Source organism: Rhinoderma darwinii, chromosome 2 (genome assembly GCF_050947455.1).
Source record: "Rhinoderma darwinii isolate aRhiDar2 chromosome 2, aRhiDar2.hap1, whole genome shotgun sequence".
Lineage (NCBI taxonomy): Eukaryota > Metazoa > Chordata > Amphibia > Anura > Rhinodermatidae > Rhinoderma > Rhinoderma darwinii.
In genome coordinates this window covers 20,995,039-21,017,746 of record NC_134688.1, presented here as the reverse complement: position 1 = coordinate 21,017,746, position 22,708 = coordinate 20,995,039, and the positions used below count along the sequence as shown (strand labels likewise).

Here is a 22,708-nt window from a genome sequence, read left to right as displayed (position 1 = left end):
CCAAGAGACATTTGATTTATGCTATAAACCCCGGTTGAGATTGGAATGGTTTCCAATAGATCGCCACCGGCAGCATATTTGTGTTGGATATATACAAATATACCAACAATCATACGTTCACCCTATCTAAAACACACCCAATTGTTTAAGATGTGTTTAATTCTTGTTATTATTATTACTGTTCTGTCTCTGCTGAATTTTACTATCATAACAAATTATATGTACTATTTAAATAATGGCTGACCTTAAAATAGCTACGTACAATGTTAAAGGCATCAATGTCCCTAGTAAAAGACTGCAAATACTCCAATTTTTAGAAAAGGAGAAAATAGACATAGCATTTCTACAAGAAACCCACTTAAAAAAAACTATACCCCATTAACAAAAAATAAAATCTTCACGAAATGGTACAATTCTTCAACACCCCTTAAAAGATCGAAGGGTGTCGCCATCATCATTAATAAAAAAGTTCCCTTCACCTGTAAAGATGTGTTACTGGATACTGAAGGTAGATTTGTTCTTTTGAAGGGGTATATACTAGGTAAAATATTCACATTCTTAAATCTATACGTGCCTAATAATAACCAAGAGAAGTTCATCAAACAATTGATGCAAAAATTGGAACAATTCAAGGAAGGTGAATTGATTCTAGCAGGCGACTTTAATATTCCACTCCAACCCTCAATAGACACTTCTAACAACAGCTCATCAATTTCATATAAAAAACTTAAATATATAAAAAAACTACTTACAGAAGCTCACTTGGTAGACGCATGGAGAATTAAAAATCCTTCTAGCCGAGATTATTCATTTTACTCGGCGGTCCACAAAAAATATTCTAGAATTGATTACCTATTTGTACCTCACTCTCTTATCAGCACGATAACTCAAGTAAAATATGGTTCTATCACACAGTCGGACCATGCTCCACTCTTGTTACTCCTTTCTTTCACCCAAAAACAAAATGGCAACTATTTTAATTGGAAATTAAACGACAGTTTGCTCACCAACAAAGAAGATAAAACCTACATACTCTCACGTATAAAAGACTATTTCCTAGACAACTGTCCAGACAATATATGTAACTCGAATATCTGGGAAGCTCATAAAGCCGTAATCAGAGGCTTTCTGATTGAACTAGGAGCTAGAAAAAGAAAAGAAACAAACAAACAAATTACAAACATTTTAGAAAAAATAAAAGTATTGGAATTGAAACATAAAAAATCATTATGTATAAAATCAGAAAAGGATCTATTCAAACTGCGTGCAGAACTGAAGGAGCTACTGAACTATAATACCGAAAAAAACGTCTACTTCGCGAAGTTCAAAAGGTACATGGCAGCAGATAAATGTGGAAAGAGACTAGCCAATGTAATCAGAAAAGAACATTCAAATACATTTATACCTAAAATAAAAGATAAAAGAAACAAACTACTGCACACAACGGAAGATATATCCAGGGAATTCTGTGGCTTCTACTCAGAACTATACCACCTAAAAAACCAAGACCAAACACTGATCCAAAAAACGGATCTAATAAATAAACTACTCGACAATATAAACCTCCCTCACATTTCAGAGACACAAAGTCAAATACTAACCTCTCCTTTCACAAAACTAGAAATAGAGAACGCCATAAATAATAGCCCGAAAGGTAAAAGCCCAGGTCCGGACGGGTACTCTATGGCATACTATAAAATATTTAGAGACACTCTATCCCCCTTTCTGACACAGTATTTTAACACCATAGATCTTAATAACCCATTCTGTAAAGAGTCACTGACCGCTCATATTACCCTAATACCCAAAGAAGGGAAAGATCCCACCCTCTGCGGTAGTTACAGGCCCATCTCTCTGATAAATAATGATATCAAACTTTTTGCAAAAATAATCGCAAATAGAATGAAACAATTTCTACCAAACATAATTAACCTAGAACAAGTGGGCTTCACACCAGGCAGGGAAGCTAAAGATAACACGGTTAGGATTCTGAACGTGATTCAAATAGCCAAGAGTAAAAACTTTCCTATCGCTCTGCTGACTACTGATGCCGAAAAGGCATTTGACAGAGTAGACTGGTTGTTTCTAAAATTGACACTACAAAAATTTGGCCTTCCATCTACATTTATAGACAAAATTATGGCTTTGTACAAAAATCCATCCGCGAAACTCAAAATAAACGGAGAATTCTCACCCCAAATAGAAATAAAGAACGGCACAAGACAAGGATGTCCATTGTCTCCATTGTTATTTATAATGACCATGGAAGTCTTAGCCCAAAAGATTAGGGAAAACAAGGAGATTACTGGACTTATGTGTAATAAGGTAGAACACAAGACCGCCGCATTTGCAGACGATATGTTAATCATCTTATCCAATCCAAGAAAATCGATTACAGCCCTATTACAAGAGTTCAAAATATTTGGAGAGGCTTCTAACTTCAAAGTTAATACAACAAAATCAGAATTATTAAATGTGAACATAGACCACAAAAAGTGGAAGGAAATGACTTAGAACTTCCCCTTTAAAAACGACTGTTCTCACATTACATACCTGGGTACGAAGATAAATAATTCCTATAAAGATCTCTTCGACTTAAATTACAAGCCACTGCTGGCTAAAATAGAAGCGGATTTGGAGAAATGGAATACCTTACCAATCTCGTGGTTCGGAAGAAATAACATTATAAAAATGGTAATATTACCAAAAATACTTTATCTACTACAAGTGCTACCAATTGACATCCCCGTGACATTTTTCAATAAACTGAAAAAGATAATAACAAAATTTATATGGCAAGCTAAAGGATGTAGAATTAAATATTCAACACTCATAAAACACAAAAATGCAGGTGGAATTGGCCTACCAGACATAGAAAACTACAAAACGCTGTTCACCTATGCAGATTTATGGAGTGGCAAAGCCCTACGAAACGCAAACTCTGGGTCGATCTCGAGCTGAGTTTACTAAAAAATAGAGTCGAAGATATCATATGGCCAACACCTTATAATAGATTCAAATATTCTGATATACTCAATCCTTTAACGAACCAAACTATCAGAACATGGCACAAACTGAACAAAAAACACCATTTTATACGTAATATAAGTAGTCACACAGCAATCTATTATCTGATACCGAATAAAATCAAAAAAATTAATAAGAAATTATCCACGAACGCGAAAGAAGGTTTACTCTCAGCAAGTAAATTTATTTTAAACAAGAAACTGATTACAATGGGTGAAATGGAAATTGCATTTCCTAACATTAAGTTGGATGAGCAGACATTCAATATAATCGCCGACTCAATTAAGGCCTATCTGCCGGATATTCTACATACAAGTTCAGTTAATGTGTTCACTAACTTTTACTCCTCTAAGATTGTTCCCCAAAAGGCAGTCTCAAAAATGTATCAACTTCTCATTGCTAAATCGGAGATACCCTCATTCATGACAAAATGGGAAAGAGAATTGGGTAAAAAGTTCACTAAGAAACAGACAGACCGAATATTAAAAAACTCGCAGTCCACTTCCAGTTCTACAAAAATACAAGAGCAAAATTATAAAATAATAGCACGTTGGTACAAAACGCCAGAGCTTCTGAATAGAATAGATCCCAACCAAAACCCAATATGCTGGCGTTGCAAAAAAGAAACAGGGAATATGTCACACATCTGGTTTAACTGTGATCTAATCAAGCCATTCTGGGAGAAAATAGAAACAATCATAAATACTGTTGAAGATATCAATATCACTTTGACATTAGAATTAGTAATCCTGAATCTGGACATGTCATACCGGATCATAAACCACAACTCCTTAATTCCCCACCTTCTAAACGCAGCGAAACTTATAATTGCCAGACATTGGAAGGAGATAGACACGCCATCCACCTCGGAATGGATTGCCGAGGTCTGTTCGGTACAGTCATTCGAAAAGACTAAATGGTCAATTGAACAAAATCTAGAGAAATATTACAGGACTTGGAATAGATGGATAGATATTCAGAACACAGATGTTTTGGATATCATAATGGGTTAGATCACATTACAAACCTCCAAACTAAAACTAAATTGGTAACATTAACCAAATTTGCATAACCTGAAGTACATGTAAACTTATGTGGAGAGTATATATGTAGCTTTCTGATTTTGAATATAATACAGCAGAGACAACCGTTAATTGTTATGTTTTCTTTTTCTTGGTATTGGCCTATTATGTTACCCCTGTTCCCCATCCATTCCTTTCTGTACCCCTATCCCTCTCCCCTCCTTAATATGTCTCAAAAAATTTAAATAAATAAAACATTTACAAAAAAAAAGAATGTGGAGTGGTAAAACAGAAAAGGGGTGTGGCTTAAAATGCACCACATTGTGCCCAAAAAAAACTAAGGCAGGTAAGAGCATTATATCTGTCATACAACATGGAACACTGTGATAAATCCGGCTCATCTTCTGACTGCCTGGTCTAGGTTTACACTGTCTAAATCTTAGACTGTATCACTAAATCTGACCTACTATCTATATACATGTTAAAGCGGGCATCTCATTTTCATTTCATTCTGCATTCATGAGCAATGTCTACAATTTCTGTCTTATCTTGTACTACCAAAAAGCAGGATCTTAGGGGAATGTCTTTATAGATTTGTATGAATGGAGCGTCGTACGTACGCAGTAAGCTGTCTTCAAGCTCAGGTTTGATTTGTTGAATTAATAATTTCTTCAGAATCTGAAAAGCCCAATCTGGGACTTGTGAATAATTAAACCTCCAGATATAGAATAATCTCCCATGTGCAGCTATGTGATTAGAATCTTATATTTTACTTACTGGGGTATGATCTCCTCGACTTAATAGATCCAATGGAAACGTACGCCGGCTTCCTGCAAATCTTGAAATTGCCATTTTATAGACTCGATGGGCTAAATTGTAGATGTATGTTTAGGACAATAGATGTCTGAAATAAATTTTTATTAATTGACAGGAAAAAGACCAGGTAAATATCAAAATCCATCACTAATTTAACCATTTAAATCCACTTCATATCTAGAGAAGGATACGGAATAAAGAACTTCACTACAGTTTCTTCATACAGACAATTTCACAATTTCATTAGTATTTCATATCTATGCGGAATCTATGATTAGATATCTTCTTGCAAACCTCCTCTAGTAAATTTTGCATTCTCTGTCAGCTCATGTTGCCTAGCAACCGATGAATCCCTTTTCCGGGTGACCACTATTTGAGTACATGTAGCTACATGAACTAATATGGTAACAAACAGGGCGCCTATTGGCAGCAAAGTGGATCAGTGGTGAACACATTTGCCTCGCAACACTGGAATTCTGGGTTTGAATCCGACCTTGGACAACAATTGCATGGAGTTTGTATGTTTTTGTGTATGTTTATGTGTTTGTGTATGTTTCTTCTGGGTTTTCCAGTTTCCTACTGCACTCCAAATACCGTACATCCATATAGGAAATTTAGATTGGGAGCCCCACCGGGGACAGTGAGTGACAGTGAGTGATGACAACTTCTGTACAGCGCTGAGGAACATGTTGAATTACAAAGTTCTATCAGCCATACAATGAGTGTCAGAACATGATTCCTCACTTGCCTATACTGAAGGGGGCGCCGCAGACCCTGATGATCTGGGCAACAGGAGCTTGCTTTCCCGATCAAGGCAGATGCACATAATGCAGTTACATAAATGTGTTATTTGGGAAAATACCTGGTACTGTAAGGCTATGTTCACACTGGGTATTTTGCCGAGTTTTTTGACGCGGAAACCGCGTCACAAAACTCGGCAGAAACGGCCCGAGAACGCCTCCCATTGATTTCAATGGGAGGCGTCGGCGTCTTTTTCCCGCGAGCAGTAAAACTGCCTCGCGGGAAAAAGAAGCGACATGCCCTATCTTCGGGCGCTTCCGCCTCCGACCTCCCATTGACTTCAATGGGAGGCAGGAGAAAGCGTATTTCTCGCTGTTTTATGCCCGCGGCGCTCAATGGCCGCGGGCGAAAAACGGCGCTATAATTGCCGTGAAAATCGGCGTGCAGGGAGAGGAATATCTGCCTCAAAGTTCCAAATGGAATTTTGAGGCAGATATTCCTCCCCCAAAATACTCCGTGTGAACATAGCCTTATATGGGCAGCTAAGGCAATGTTATTTGGGTATTGAATATTATGGTTATTTGTATACAGCATCATTGTATTCATTGGGTACTACATGGTACAATGTAAGGGGGTGGTGTTGTCAATAGAAGATGCTGCAGAGGCTCCATCCAACCTAAGGCCTATGGTAGTTCACTCAGAGTTTTTTGACAGGCAGAAAAAAACTGCCTCAAAATTCCAAAAAGCCGCCTCTGCCTTCCATTGAAATTAGTTGTAGCTATTTGGGGGCGTTTCTTGTCGCTGGTTCTATCGCGGTTTCCATGTTAAAATCAGCACCAAAAAACACCGTGTGAACTGACCCTTAAAGAGGATCTGTCACTAGTTTATTAATTCCTTACCTCTTAACTAATCTAATAGGTGCTGTAATGCTGATAACTACAGTGTAAATTTTTTTCCAAAAACTGTTATTATTTGCAAAGTTCTCAGCATTTTTCTAAATATGCTAGTTTGGCTATACTTGTCAAATGGGTGGTGACTCTTTCACTCTCGGCGGTGTAATGTTTTCTGTATGATGCTGTCCAATCAGAATACAGCTTCTCCCCCTTCCCTGCCCAGCAACACGGTGTGATATTTTTAGTATACAGCTTCCAATCCTGACTGTGTTTTCAACTGGTGATATCTCTGGTTGTTTCACAGCTAGAACTGCAATCCTGGTTAATATGACACCAGAAGCACTGTTCTAGGTGGTCCACAACCCAGGATATGGCTATTTGAAGTGATCCCCCTTCAATCCAGTCTCAGTCTACCACACTGTGTGAAGCAGCTTCATGCTGATAGGACAGCGTCAGAGGCTGTGAGGAGGCTCCACCTCAGGGGAATCGCTGCTGTTACCTCCCACTTGTCTAGTATAGCCTAATTTGCATATTTAGAAAAGAAGGTCATAACTTTTAAAATAATAAACTTTTAGGACACAATTTTCACCAGTATTATCAGTGTGACAGCGCCTATTAGATTATCTAGGAGATTGGGCATTACTAAACTAGTGACAGGTCCTTTAAGCTGGCCTTGCATACAAGCATTGCCTCTCCATGCTATACAGACTTTATTCAGGAAACATGAGAGCAGTGCACAATAACTTAGGCAGACTCTGTAATGTTATTTAAAGGGAGAGTCTGGTTTCAAAAATTAAAGCAGACCTTCGTTAAACCTTAGCTGTATCCTGGCTGTTTTTATTGATTGGCCCCTAATTTCCAGTGAAGGGTATGGTTAATGCTTCAGCATACAAAGACATTTTACACAATTGTAGCTTTAAAGTTTATAATAATAGTTTGGAGTTCGGCTCTAAGCTGTTTAAGCATGACTGCACCCCTGGGTACACAGTGAGCTCCATAATTACATGGTTGGGTGAGTTTGGTGAGGAGGAACTCGTGGCCGCACAGAGTCCTGACCACAACCCTATCCAACAAGTTTGGGATGAGTTGGAACGCTGATTGCAAGACAGACCTTCTCCCCCAACATCAGTGTCTGACCTCACAAAAACTCTTCTGGATGACTGGGCCAAGATTCCCACAGACTCTCCAAAATCTTGTAGAAAGTCTTCCCAGAATAGTGGAGGCTTATATAGCTGCAAAAGAGGCCAAACTTCATATTACCAGCCATGGATTTTGGATTGGGATGTCCAACAAGCTTATATAGGTGTGTGGCATAACTATAAGGGTTGCAGTTGCGACCGGGCCCTGAAGCCAGGGGGGCCCATGTCAACAGTTACTATAGTAACTGGGGGTCTATGTAGTTTCCAATAGGTGTAACTACCTGAGCCCCTGTTACTACAGTAACTCTTCCATAAACCTCCCCTCCTCGCTCCTGAGTCAGGTTATCTTTGACTCCGGGTGCAGCGCTTGGTCCTGACCCCGATCTTTTAAGACCCTAGTAATGCCCGATGGGTCACTTAAGAGAAGTTGCGGTTGAAAGGGGGATTGCATAACCTTTTGCACTGGGGCCAATGAACTTTTAACTATGCCCCTCGATCAGCTACTTATGGCCATATAGACTGTAGATCATTCCAAAGTGATGCTGCAGACTTTGCCCTACGCAGCAGCATGCATGTCACAGGCAGTGTGCATACTCCAGACCACTGCAGGGAGGGGCAGAGATCACTGGATGGCAGTAACTGTACAACAGCCTTAGTGCAGCTGCACGCAACCGAGTGCCACTCGGGCCGTTTTTCACGGCATCCGAATGGCAACCGTTTGTTTTCACGGACCCATTCACTTTAGCAGGTGAATCGGGTACGGGAAAAGTGACCCGATTCTCCGATCCGTGGAAAGATAGGACATGTCCTATATTTACACGGATCACTGACGTGTGCATGAGGCATTACAGGAACCAGGTCACCCTGTGCATTCTTGTACTGTTGCTATTGGACGATCCAGGACCCTTTCAGGACCCAGCCATTTTTGGGATTTTCATTTGTATTTTTTCCTGCCCACCTTTAAAAAGCTATAACTTTTTTATTTTCCCGTCATCATAGCCATATGAGGGTTTGCTTTTTTGCGGGTCGAGTTATAGTTTTTAACGGTACCATTTGTTGTACCATATATTGTATTGGGAAACTGCGAACACATTCTTTGTGGGGTGGAATAGGAAAAAAAACAGCTATTCCTCAATATTTTGAGGGGTTTTGTTTTTACGGCTTTCACCATACAGTAAAAATGGCATGTTAACTTTATTCTACCGGTCAATAAGATTACGACGATACTTTTTTTATTTTTTACATTACTTCAGAGGATGGGAAAAGTTTTTTTTAACTTTAAATTATATATATATTTTTTTATAATACTAAACACTTTAGTTAATTGTTTTTTACACATTTCATTAGTCCCTCTAGGGGACTTGAACCAGCTGTTCCTGGCTGTTATTCCCAGGTGTCAGCTGTAAATCTCTGCTGACACCCGCTGCGTACGGAGCGGGTTCAGCGGGTGAGCCTGCCCCGAACATTACCACCCCCACCACGAAGAAATAGTACGTCGTGGCATGGGAAGAGCATAATGATATTTTAATGATATTGAAAAAGTCCATACCTACTGATACACGTGCAGGTAAAAAAATAAAAACAGTTCCCAGCAGAATGCAGACAAGCTTTGCGTATTTTGTCCAAAATATAAACTAATATCTTAGGTTTATCATGTTTATTTTTGCAGGATGCAGTCTGGCCTTGTGATGTTGGGGAAAAACGTGGAGTCAGTACTGTGTGTGGTGGACTTGGAGTGCTGGGCAGTGCGCGTGATCTAATAGTGTGAGTGTAACGTATAGGTTTGGGAGTGTAACTAGAATTCATATGACACCATAGCAAAATGAGATAGGGCCGGGCCCCAGCACCTAGTGACAGTCAGGGGGTAATAATCGAGAGTGGGCCAGAGTGAGCCGAATGTTTACCCAGAACGTTGTGATATAGCGGTCAGCCTTATTAGGGTGCGCAGCGCTGGATGCCATCAGCACCGATAACTCGTAAGGTCTGAGTAAGTGAGAAAGACCGGTATGCTTGTATGGACCCCGATAGTATTGCATGCGGAAAACAAGTGTAATAAAGGGGGAAATAATCAAAGCCAACCGTTGTAAATCATTTTTAGTTATTGCAGAGACTGTGTTATGTGACTGTGTAACGTTTTGAGATTTGTGTCCGTCTGTGAGAAGACCAGCCTCTGTAAAACTCTTCATTTGTCGCACCCCCCATGTCCGCGAGATTTGTACTGGTCAAGGGGCCGTAATTCTTCATGCGCGTGAAATGTTCCTGTTTAATAACCTTTCTGAAATGTGGACCCTGCTAACACTTGAAATTATAAATTTGTGTTACCAGGCCTAGCAACGTGTCATGTTAGCCTATGTTCAGACATATGACCTGTACTACTGTACTGCAGAAAAGTATGGCCTTTTCCAATGTTACCCTGATATTTTATTACTCAGAAACCTACACGAGGCAGCAGTGAGATCAGACACCATGATTACAGGTGAGAATTCACACAGGTGAGAATTCACACAGGTGTTGTATGGTTTCCTTTAAGGTTCAGTATATATTGAGGGTTAGATTCATTAGATCAGGGATCCTCAGTATGCAGATACAATTGAATACAATGGGGAAGCAGGGAGCTATCAGCTCCCTGCTCCGCCATTCACTAGACTGCAGGACACGTTAGACCTGCAGGCTATAAAATGCTGGGACAGGATCCCTGCACAGGCTGGAGCGATAACTTCACTGCATCGGCCTGGCCTACGCAAGAGTCCCATCTCGGCGTCTCATAGGCTGTACGCCTAACTCGGCTGAGGAGGCCTGCTGCGGAGATCTGTTTGTTGCGGAAACGGGGCTAGGTGATTGCAAGTTTTTTTTATTTGTTTGGGGGCATTATGTACAGGGAGAGAATGTGGCACTTTCTATAAATGGGGGGGGGGGGGGTGGCACTATCTACAAGGGCTGTGTAGCATTATCTATGAGGGGTGTGTGACACTAACTACAGTGGGGGTTGTGTGTGGCATTATCTACAGGGTGGTGTGTGGCACTTTCTACAAGGGGGATGTGTGTGGCATTATCTACAGGGGTGTGTGAAACTATGTACTGGGGGGTGTGTGGCAATATTTACAGCCATGGTGTGGCACTATATACAGGAAGGTTGTGGCACTACCTACAGGGGAGGGTGTGACATTATCTACAGGAGGAACCGTAGGGCATTATCTGGCACTATCCAAAAGGAGCATTGTGTGGCACTACAGGGGCAACTGTGTGGCACTCTCTAGAAGGGACATTGTGATAGTTAAGCCTCAAATTTTTGCCGCAGATCCACAGGTCGGAATTGCTTAGATTGTCAAATTAATCTGACCCGCATTAATCTAGCCTTACTTTTGGTGTTTATTTCGGACTTTCAGCTGACGGCAGACTTAGGTAAATGAACCTTCACTAAAACCAGTTGAGTAGCCCTGCTATAGATCGTCCATCTCATATCCACTTATCTGTAATCTTTTCTATCACTTGATGGTGATGTTTTACTTTAAAAATAACGGATTTAAGTTTGTTTATTGGACAAAATATATGGATCATAACGTTTTTGACGGAACACTTCCAAACGAATATGTGTAATTAAAATGTTTTGATCTATTTTAGCTGCCTGCTAGCAGGACATTAATAAGCTTGAATAATTCAATTAGTTATTAAATATATATGCCAATTTGCATGAGTTCTGTCCCTTTTAATTGTGTGATCATTTTATATTCTTGGTTGTTCAACTTCTAAGTAAAAGTGTAAACTATTTCCCAAATCATTCTATAATAAAAAGGAGAAATGCCTTATAATAAAATAACATAATGAATAAGCTTTGTATAATCAGTGTCCTGCATGGAGAGGATGGGGATCTTTTCACCCACAATTGGTATAGTACTGGCAAAACAGAGGTCTGAATGTTCTGGTTCCTGTGATATCCAGGGAAAGAACCAACTGGATGGCACAATTCACCTATAGGCTTTAGCACCTCTCTTTTACACAACATTTTGGTCAAGGTACTCAGCTGGTCCCAGGACTATAGTGCCCTAAGTTAGTGCAGTGTTTGATTCTCGGTTTCTAGGGTTTAAACAAGCCAGAGGTCAAGTAATGAAGGTCAGGCAGTGTTGGGTATGTGTCATGTCCATGGCTGCAGGCCGTCAGGTTCACTCACCTCCTGACAGCCGCAGCCATGGGTCGGCGAGCGCTGGCCCCTGTCTCCTCCTCAGGAGACACCAGCGCTCACTTCCACTCACCTCGTCCGGGTCCCGTAGGGAAAGCGCACGCTCGTGCCTGCTCTTAAATGGGCAGCGCGCGCACATTTAGTGCCAAATTAGCCCATGAGCCCCCTGGACTATAAGTAGGGTCCAGCCCCTTGCTGCAGTGCCTGAGTGTTGTTTGTCGTATCCTAGTTTGTCTAAGTAAATGGTCTCCCAGTGTTTTCCAGTTCCTAGTTTATCCTGTATCTTGTATCCCGTAACCTGTATCCCATGCTATGCTGGTCAAGTGCCGTGCTGTGCTGTAGTCGTGCTGTGCTGTATTCCACGCCTGTCCTGCTACTCCACGCTTGACGTCTACCTGCTGCCTAGTCCCAGCCAAGCCTGCCTTGGTACTGTCCGAGCTGCCACAGGTACCCTATACGAACTATAAACTTTGACCTGCGCCCTGTTGGCCAGCTGCCATACTGCCAAGGTGGTACGGCCCAGTAAGTCCACAAACCCTGCGTGACAGTATGTGGTACTGTGGAGCCCACAGGAACGTAGTTAAACAAGCCAGAGGTCAGGTAACGGAGGTCAAGACAAACCAAGATGTGACATCCTGTAGCAGACAATAGTACAGTCGAAGAAACCAGCAGTCAGATATTGGTGGTCGGGCCGAACCAGGTGTGCGGTACTGTGGGAAATCCAAATAGTATTCAGAGAAGAAACAGGTCAGTTCATGCTCAAAGGTCTTCAGATAACACAAGTCAAAATAGGGATATTATACCTACAACTGGTACAGAGGCCAGTAAGCAGCTCCCTTAAATACTGAGCTTTTGGTTCCAGTTGTCAGCCCGGCATGTATAGCTGCCCCTCTGGAGAGTCAACGCGAGTCAACGTGGCAGCCGGAAGGAGGAAATCATGGTGCTGGAGCCAGGTGAGTTCATAACATCCCGGTTCTCCACTCATAATTCCTCATGGAGGTATAATCCGACCTTTGGAGTAGACATCAATCGCTGGGGATGCTGGGATGGAAAACAAGTCGACACCGGCTGGGAGTAGAGTAACCAGCTATAATAATGGTACAGATGGTAAGAAGCAGCAATCCACATGGAGCAAAAGTGGTAAAAAATTTGCCAAATTACACATGCCCATGCAAGGGCCAATTTCATAAACCAATTAACTTATCAATATCTTGTGAGGAAATCAGAGTATCCAGAGGGGATTCTTGCAAACACTAGGAGAACATACAAACTCAATGAAATCCAACTTAAACTAGATGAACAGCTAAGTTATAAAACTCCATGTGGTAATGTCTGTCAGTAGACGGTATTAAACTCTTTGGTCTTACCTGATTTCCCGTTTTTTTCCACACAGAGTGCCATATTAGTCACTGCATTGAATTCAGCCTGACATCTAACAGTAGGAGTTACATAAGGAGGAGAGGGAAAGGTAGAGGAGGTAGGAAAGGGCAGGGAGTATGTGAAGCCTGGGTGACTAAACTGGGTGACTATAACAGCTCCGTTGGTACTACAAATGGCTGCTGTATCTAGCCTTTTCCTGGCCCCAGCTTAAAGTGAATGTGTCGCTAAATTATTATTATTTTTTTCAGTTAAACAATTAGTATTTGAGTGATTACACATTGTTTTAGTTTTTAAAATTTTTTCACAAGTCAGGAAATATTATAAATACAATTCTAGAGGGAGCAGTTCCCAAAATTGCAGCATGGTCACTGTGGTAAAGCAACCTCCTTGATGTATGCTGCAAATTTGGGGTAGACACACTCTCTCTAGTGTCCTCACACAATCCCCCCTCCCTTCTTCTGGCTAGTGCCAGGAGAAGGAGGGGTTTGAATGTTTTCAAACCTCCTACACTGTGTGCCGCCATTTTCTGAGTGACTGCACAGTGTAGGAGGATTAGATACAGGGCTCAGCAGACAGTATCACAAGAACATACTTGAACATAATACAAACATCACATACACAAACCTAAATTACCTGCTCCTGCCGTTGCCACTGCCTCCGCTGGTCTACGCTCCTATGCCTTGCGCCTTCGCTTCGTTGAACATATGGCCAGAAGCCGTGGCCGGAAGTCGTCATCTTACTGTCCGGCAGCGGCTTCCGGTCCACATAAAAATGGCGCCGGATTTCGCTCTACGAACGAGCTTCGTTTTGGTCTTTGTGGGAGTGGCACACGCTTCTGGGGATGGAACGGCTCCCGTTCGCATTCTCTATGGGGTTGTATGTGCCGTATAGCATCTCTGTATGTGTCGTTAATCGACACATACAGAGATGAAAAAAAATGGCAGCCCCCATAGACAAGTAAAAGTTTGCATACAGTAAAAAGTAGAAAGTCACAACACTAATAAATACCATTTTTGTTTATATTTTATTAAAAGCAACATAATAAAATAAAAAAAGAATAATTCATGACACCCTTTAAAAAGCAAGAAGAGTGTGAAGAATAACTCTACTTGGCACTTATTATCCAACATATCTCTATATCCTTTAAGCCACTAGGTTTGTCTCCCAGCTCCACCCTTTACCTGTCTAGCAAAATCCACTTTTAGATTATAAGTGGAAAAGAGGTCTATCCAAGCCTGTGCAGTTCATATGTGGTCTGTAAGACTTGCAGTCCCATGGACATCCTTTTAAATATAGTCACACCTTTCTATGTTCTCCCCATGCTTCCTCTGATATTTTGAAGATTTTCTGATGGGTCAAATGGCTTCCTGTGACTTCAGTGTATGTGTAAAATAGATTGCTGGTCCCAACGGGAACATGGAGTGGTATAAATAATTACAGTCTGTGTGCAGTCCTACAGAATATGATGGCGCTATATAAAAAGTGGGAAGAATATGAAGCTTAAACTGGTTGTCCAGGACAGAAACAGTAAGGGGGCACGTTATTAAGACTGGTGATCCATATGTAAGTCCTAATAGTAAGCAAAACTAGAGTAAACTTCGATACATGTATTAAGAGGCGAAAGCCCCAAAATAAATGTGTCGCATGTTTTGGTCGTGCTCCACAATATTCATGTCTTGGCTGAGCCCATTCGCCATCCATTTCCCCCATCGACCATAAAATAAAGAACCCACATACTCACCTCCCCGCTCTTCTTCTCTCTTATGGCTTCATCATCACGCCGGTGCCGCTCGTGCAAGATCCTTCTGCGTTGCATACAACGTCCTGACGCTGACAGGCATCATTACGTTGTATGAGCAGTGATGAGGGGAGCCGGAGGGAAAAAGATGAGCGGAAAACTGAGTATAATTTATTTAAGTGTAATTTCTTTAATGTCTAATGGGTGAGGGGGTAGCCCAAAGGGGGAGGGGGAAAGGTAGGGTACAGCTTGGGGCTACTCCTCATAGAGGGCTACTTCCCATAGAGTGAAATAAGCTGGCGTAGATTTCCGCCATAGAATGGCATGGTTCCTGTGGCCACACCCTTTTCCCCGAGGTTGGCAAAGAAATAACAAAAGTAGCAATTTGCTCTCAAATTTTGATGAATTACCCCCTTATGCTCTAGTGGTTGGGCTGTGCCTGATTTTCACTTGAATGGCAATGAGCTGCAATACCAGGCACAGCCCATGGACAAGAGGGGCGCTATTTTTGGGAGAAAAAAAAAGCAGGCTTTTTTTTCTATTGCTGAACAACCCCTTTAAATAAACACCATTGGTAAAGTCAAAACCCTTTCGCATAATACAAAGTTCTGTATACCCGCAAATACAATACTACAAACAATACATTTCTTAAGGGTTATTATTTTACATATGGCATCGTACAGTATGTATTCATAAATAGTCACCTTGACGTGTTTTGTGTCACTCGTGTGCTGTATCTATTGAGAGGCTTTCTCTGGAAATATAATCTAAATCCCAAGTAATTTATTGATGCAAAGAAAAATAAGATGCTTTAGACAGCAGTCATTTATCCTTGAAGCTTCAGCCCACTCATCACTTAACCTTGTACATTTTCATATCTGGAATATGTATTATCTGATACAGGTTCTGAGCAGCTGCTGATAGAACGAGCTGATCTCAATGTATCTTTTAGCAAAATAGATGAGGTTTTAATATATGTAGGATTAGATGTCATATTTTACTTATGTCTTGCTAGATTTTCATTAGAGCCGCCATAGTGTAACCAAGGAAGTAATGCAGAAGGAAAAAGTATTACACACAAAAAAGCCCTGATCTTGCTTTGGAGTATAATCTAAAAAGGGTGTCTCTGGATTGATATTTGCTATGTTGTGCCATCAGTGCCCGATTGTAAGGGTTCTGACCACTGTGACCTTCGCAAATCGGTTGAATGAAGTGGCAGAGGAGCTAGAAAAGTGCAATTCCGCTTCGACACCTGTAAGCTACGCTTAGCTTTCTCTAGAGACCACCTGGTCGACCATTGACTATAGTGAGTGAACCATGTGGCCTCTGAAGAAAGCCTGGAGCTGGAATTACACAGCAGTTTCTTAGCACCGATGCCACTTGGTCGGACTCCTACTGAACGGGCATGAATGACATACTGTATCCTAGGCATATGCCATTGTCACGATCCAGGGGTATGTGGACCCACTAGGATAGTGGAGAGGCAACTGACGAACTCATAGTCTACGCACAAAGTCTATGGTAGGAGTGTAGCACACGGGTACCTGGGATAGTCCGTATGGCGGTAAGGGCTCTGGCACAGATGGGGCTGGAAGTGGTGTGTTGTGCCAGACGTGGCGGATGGTGTCCAGAAGGGCAGGCGACAGCCGACATGGAGAATTCCAGCAGGCAAGACAAGGTACGGCACAGGTATTACACAGGCTCGGAACAAGGCACAGCACAGGATACAGGATATAGGAGGCAGAACAAGGGAACACTGGGAGCAGGATAACACTAAGGGACCGTTTGCAATACAGACATCGGAAAACTACAACAACGCTCAGGAAGGGAATGGAAGGTTAGAGCCCTTCTTATAGTGCAGGATTGGCAGGGGTTGATTAGGGAACTTTAAACATGTGCGCGTGCTGGCCCTTTAAGGCCGGGACCACGCGCGTGCACCTTACCAGAGAGACCAGGACTAGCTGGCTGCGAGTGCTGGCGTCTTCTAGGAGGGAGGAGCCGGCAGGAAGACAACGAATTGTGGTCGCGGGCGTCGCCAGCTAAGGAACGGTGGCGATCCGTGACCACGGCCGTGACAGCCATCACTTTTTGTCATGAGACAACTCCTCCAAATCATAAATTGGTATTGTAAATTCTGTAGTTACATCGGTAGAAACAGGACACATGGTCACCAGGAAAAACCTCATTCAGGCCTACTGTATTTAATTAAATTAGACAGAAGACAAAACTAAACTCCCTGGGCAATTTTTCAAAACATTCCACGCTGATCCCACAAGAGCAGCGAGACAATTTTCTTGCATTAAATTAAGTCCATACTTTCTTCTTTTTAATTATAACTATAATTATGAATAGTTTGTACGCCAAGTCTTTTACCAACCTGCTAAATATTTATAAGTACGAATAAGATCACCTCTAAGGTGTCTTTTGCCAAATGTTCCTGGTGTATGAGACCTACCTTTCCTTTTATTAACTTAGCCACATGCCATTGAACTTTGTCCAGCTGCCAAAATACTTGTTAATCTTTTTCATAAATCTTAAAATTGTATTTGCTTTAGCAGCTTCTGCTTGACATTGAGTGCCACTGCTTAGCTTCCTGGTAATTATCATACCAGTCTATTTCTTCTGTTATCCTCTGTATTCCATTTAATGTATATACAGTCTATATTTATTAGTTTACATTTATCAACATTAAATGTAAAGGAGGAACAAACCCTTTCAAAAGTTTCATATGGGGCCCAGTATTTTGTATGTATGCCTCTAGCAGTCACTATTTATATGGATAGTGTATACACTTCTTACCAGACCCACACCTCTCAGGAAAATAGGGCTTCCCTGATGGCCACTCCACAATCCTATCCAACCAAGAAGAGGTGGAGATGCATATGTGCAGCTCTCTGCTTGGAAATCTAAGGGATTCACTGGTTTGACTGTCTCCATAACTTCATTAGACTTCAGTAAGGTGACTGCAATAAGAGACCAGATGGTGTCTGGGTTCCAGAGGGGGGATGGTGGTCCCCACCAAAAGTTTTGCCCAGAAGCCTCCACCAACCTTAATCCAGCCCTGCCTTGGCTAGTTTGACTGTGTGTAGGTCCTGTCCTAAAACGGCACTCATGTCACCATTCTCTTCTACTAGAGATCAGATCCTACTATACCGAGTAAAAAGGGGATTGGTGGAAGTATTAACCAGCACCAGTAGGTGAGTCCTATATATTTTTTTGCTATAGGGCTCCCTCTTGATTGGGTTACTCCCATGAATACAATTTAGATTGATCTAAGTGACTTGAGTTCACTAAAGAATGATGCTGATTTCCTAAAGTTTCCCTCTTTTACTTTAGTTGAGTGGGTAGATACTTATACCGCATTACATTTTCTAATAGTAAACCTATAATAATGAAGTGTTTTATCACAATATAAGATATTAATTGTATAATAATGCATGCAAATTTGAAGTTCTTTCAGCTCGAATGATTATTATATAAAAGAGAGAATTCAAGGACAAAGCAATTAAACACCCCCATAATAAGCACTTATACAGATTGTATAACGGGGATATAAAAATGTGTTGAGAACAATAATTGCAATAAGTTAGTTATTTACACTCATGAAAAAAACAAGGGATATTATAAAGTATTTTAATGCTCTATTAAAGCTGTGTCCACCCAGGAAATGAGTTGTGAAGAATATTTATTGTAAATATTCTGTAAATATATATATAAAATCTATCTTAGTTTTCTCAGGACCAAAAAAAAAAACAACCCACACTTCTCATTCTAACTGGTGACCATGCATTTTGAACAAGTTTTTTTCTGGGACCAGCCTTTGTAAATACCGCATACATCACTTACTTGACTCTTCTCCCCTGCTGTGTCCCATGAAATGCTGGGTACTGAAAAGGAGAATGGTGCCATGCTAAGGACTGAGAAGGAGTGGAGCCATACGAAAGACTAAGAAGGAGAGGCTGCCATGCTGGGGACTGAGAAGGATAGGGCAGCCATTCTGGGGACTTAGCAAATAAAGAAGGTAGGCAGCACTCAAATGGTAGAGATAAATCACTAGAGGTTTATTCCAGTGAGCGACATTTCGGCTTGTCTAGGCCTTTATCAAGCATACAAATAACTGATACCAGTACAAACTTATATAGCAGTAAACATCATACAGAGAGTGTCACGATCAATTAACAAATCACGAATACAAAATGTTGGGCGGCAACATCAGTGCACCAATGGAGATGTGTGTAGTAAAAGTAGACATGTCTGATCATCTTGATGACCGTTCATAAATCCATTTAGGTTCCTTTTGTTTTAGCAATTTTTCTCTGTCTCCACCTCTTCTTAGTGGTCCAACATGATTGACGAGCCTAAATCTGAGCTGACTAACGTAATGTCTTTTACTGGAGAAGTGATTGGGGACTGGTAGATCTGTCTGCCCACAGCTGATTTTTGCTTTCCTATTCTTTCTTTACAAGACAAGGTGGTTCCCTCTACATAGAAGAGGCTGCAAAGGTATCAAGTACACCAACGATTGGATTGACATGTGTAGTGGTTCTTTATCCTATATTTCTTACCTGTTCTGGGGTAACTAATGAATTTCCTTTCTGAATGGAGTTGCAATAGCAACAATTGAGGCAAGGGAAGTTGCCCTTTTTGGGGGTAGAGAGAAAGGTTTGTGCATTTGTCTGACTCTGACCGACATCGAAAGAATGGAGCCCTGCTAAGGACTGAGAAGGAGAGTGGAGCTATGCTGGGGATTGGAAGGATAGGACAGTCATGCTGGGGACTGAGGAGAATAGAGAAGCCATTCTGGGGACTCTCAAACTGATGGGATCATCTTAAGCACTGACAAGAAAAAGGGGGTCATCCTGAGGACAGAGAAGGAGAGTGGAGATGTTCTGGGGAATTTGAAGGAGAGTAAAACCATGCTGGAGACTGAGAAGGAGAGTGGAGCCATGCTGGGGACTGAGAAGGAGAATGATGCCATGCTGGGGACTGTGAAGGAGAGTGAAGGCATGCTAAGGACTGAGAATGATACTGTATAGTACTATGCCATGTTTTTCAACCTGTGTCTCTACAGCTGTTATTAAAACAAAACTACCTTCATGTGCTACAAGTTTCTGGTAGAGTAAACTGGGAACCCATGGGTAGAAGATAACTGCAATATATTGTTTGGATATTGAGTTCACCTGCTATACAGTTCATAAGATAAGATACGGACAGGTCAATACTTCCCAGATCTTCACATCTGCTATATACAAAATACGTCACAGATAACATGATTTTAAGCATTTCATAATTTTGTGTGTTTATTCGTGTACTGTACATGTTTCTGATAGCAATAAACACTTTAACCAGCACTCTGTATACATTTATCTTGTGAGGACCACCCCCATAAAAGACCATTTTTGGATGGTTGTTTCAAAGAGGTTTCACTGATCCAACAATCTTGAAAATGACTAAATTATAGTATTGGCGATCATGAACTTCTCACAGCTAATCTAATTTTGAGCTTTAGAACAAGGTGCTCCAATCTGTGGCTTTCCAGCTGTTGCAAAACTACAACTCCCAGCATGTTATTGCAGATGTGGGTGTCAATGTATGGCTGTTGTTGTAGTTTCGGAACATCTGTAGAACACTGCTGTACAGTATCAGAATCCTAGATGGGCTCTCTAATTCTTCTTCCTAGACGACCCTTTTGAGAACTCTCCAGTGATATGTAAAGCCATTTAAAAAATCACCTATTTCAGAGTTGATCTACTAGATCGCAACTGAAGTCTGTGCTGACCATAACCACCTGACTCATGACAGTGCTTCTCGGTGGTGAAGTGGTCATGGTCAGCACACCATGCTGACCCACCAGTGAGGGATATTTTAGAAAGTCCTGATTGAGGTCCTCTATGACAAGCTCGTGTTCTCAGTTGGAGAACAACTAGCTAAAATAGTGTTCTTGTGTGGTACCCCACAATATATTGGCATAGGATTTTGCTACCAATGACACAAATGCCTTATGTTTGTTTCTCACTGCCAACAATGCATTACCTGAAGAAGGGAGTCATCTAAGGTTCTTGCCACCTAATAGAAAAGTGTGACCAATCAGTGCAGGGCCCCCTTCTTCATGGAGACAATGGCAGCCACATGTGCTCCCTCTATGGTACTTATGCCCTTGAAATTAAAGGCTATGTACACCTAGCCTTTCTGCATTTAAACTAAAACTACCAGAATTGCCCCTTCAAGGTCTAAAAATGTTCTATCAAGATGCATTTCAGCCAAATACTATGTACACCTTTGAGATCATTTATTTATTAATTTATTTTTTCAAAAAATGTGTCTTTCGTGCAACTTTCCAAATAGTTTTTATTAAAAAATATTTTTACTTTTATAGATACAGCTGCTTTGTATCCTGTATACAGAGCAGCTGTATAGTGCGCCGAGAACTAAATCCGTTAGATCAACTGGACTGACGTGTTCAGTGTCAGCGGGTCCTGCGTGTCCCTAACATGCAGGATCCACCTGTTATCGATCATATCTAAGTTTAAAACTTTATGACACAGGTTTCAGCGCACGATATAGCTGCTCTGTATACAGAAAACAGAGCAGCTGTATCTCAAAAAGTAAAAATAAGTTTTAATAAAATGTATTTAAAAAGTTTCACCAAACATACCGGTGGACATTTATATATATATACAGATGTAGCCGTCTTTACCTTGACTTTTAACGCATTAAATAAACAGTGGCTAGATCCCTTATCTTGACTTTTTCAATGACTTTTCAATGGCTTTTGTTGTGTGATATCACGCTGCAGCAAGTCATCAGAGTCAAGATAAAGATGGCTACATCCGTATATACGATTTTAAAGGTGTACATAGTATTTGGCTGAAATGCATCAGGATCGAAAATTTTTAGACCTTGAAGGGGCAATTCTGGTCGTTTTTGTTTAAATGGAGAAGGGCTACAATTGTTCCTATCTCTTCCCATCCGAACATATCAGGGCTTTTAGCAAAGAACATAAATCTACGCACTTATATGTTGATGAAAAATAAATACATTATCCTCGTTGCCACCGATGCCCATTGATATACTTAATACGCCTTCGGTCCAAACCATCTTGCTGTGCAGATGACAAGATAATTGCTTTTTCTTTTATATAACTGTCAAACAAACACTTAGAGCAGAGTTGAGTCATCCAAGAATCAGGCAGTGTATTCATGATGGAAAGGCACTTCAATCTTCCCTTTTGTGACACCTAATTCATGGATGCTTTAATGGTATCTCTATCTATGGTTCCATCCTGTTATGTACTATTTATATATGAATGAATTTAACTAAAGAACATTTTCTTTATAGGGTATAGAATATATCTCCGATGCTAAAATTTTCCCTGTTTTATTCCTGTAGCCATGGTAACAAGAAGACCACGACGGATTAATAACACACAAGTCTCAGAACCTCTTAGAGATAAAATAATATTTCCACAGAAAAATAAATGAAACAATGATAATTTTTTGAAGCGCTTTTGACTACAATTAGAGCAATCTGCAATTTCCATTATTCTCATACTTGCCTTCTTTTGAGTAGTGACATTGGGAGATTACTAGAAGTGGTCTGATGAGCATTACTTCACCCGTTGATGAAGGCTCTATACCCAAACTGGCCCCAACCTTCTTGCCTTTAAACAGGGGCATACATAGAGGTGAGAGGGCCCTATAGCAAAGAACAAAATGGCGGCCGCTTTGGTAGGGGACTAGAACCACCAAGCCCCTAACCAACTGGGACAGGAGGAC

General features: G+C 41.0%; 1 long non-coding RNA gene across 1 annotated transcript in view; it reads right to left on the bottom strand.

Moving 5' to 3' along the window:
• Nucleotides 1-4,832: 4,832 nt before the first annotated feature.
• The window catches only part of LOC142742049 (uncharacterized), a 160,233-nt gene continuing 142,357 nt past the window's right edge, over nt 4,833-22,708 (bottom strand). Inside the window, exon 5 of the long non-coding RNA XR_012881272.1 lies at nt 4,833-4,953. This is a non-coding gene — a long non-coding RNA (uncharacterized LOC142742049). The remainder of the gene's footprint in view (nt 4,954-22,708) is intronic.